The following is a 783-nucleotide window of genomic DNA, read 5'->3' on the forward strand; positions in this document are numbered from 1 at the left end:
ATTGCTGAGCTATCTCACCAGCCCTATATGGGAAATTTTTTTTTGCCCACAAAGCTGAACATACCAGAAGAATAAATACAACTGTGTGTCAAGTGGCACACAAGAATATTCATAGAAGCATTGTTTATAATACCCCCTAAGTCAGAGTAATCTAATGAACATTCACAATGGAATGCATTTTCTTTCTTTTCTTTTTTTTTTTACCGGAATAGTTGTTTATTTTCTTGGAATTTTTTTTTTAAGTGTAATTAAACCTTTATTTTGTGATTGTTTTTTGGTCTGCTGTGAAATTCTTTCCCCTCTTTTTGTCAGTTACATTCATGAAGATACGTTTAGATACTGAATTTGTTTAGAAGTTGAATAATTTTGTTAAAGGCACAGTTAATCATACTGGTTGTACTCTGAAGACAGACTTTAAAAATAAAAAGAATTTAAAGCATCTGGTGATTAGATTAATATACAGACACCCAAAGTTCAAGCCATGGCCATTTAATTCAGATCACAAAACTTGAGACGCACACCTAACATATAACCTTCTTATATGCACTGATTTTAAATTCTGGTACCTTTTTAGGAATGAGAGGTCTGTGTGGTTGAGCACCTACTCTTTAATGCAAAGACTTATGTTTACTTTTTCAAATGGTTCAATCTCACACGTAAACCCTTAGCAGACCCTTAATAAAAGACCAATTTGTAAAACTGGGCCATTTTACTGTTTCTACAATTTAATAAATAGCTTTCTTGATGAACGTAGTCATGACAGTTGAGCAGTATTCGAGTTAC

Source organism: Octodon degus, unplaced genomic scaffold (assembly GCF_000260255.1).
Source record: "Octodon degus isolate 3935 unplaced genomic scaffold, OctDeg1.0 scaffold00017, whole genome shotgun sequence".
In the NCBI taxonomy this organism is placed as follows: domain Eukaryota; kingdom Metazoa; phylum Chordata; class Mammalia; order Rodentia; family Octodontidae; genus Octodon; species Octodon degus.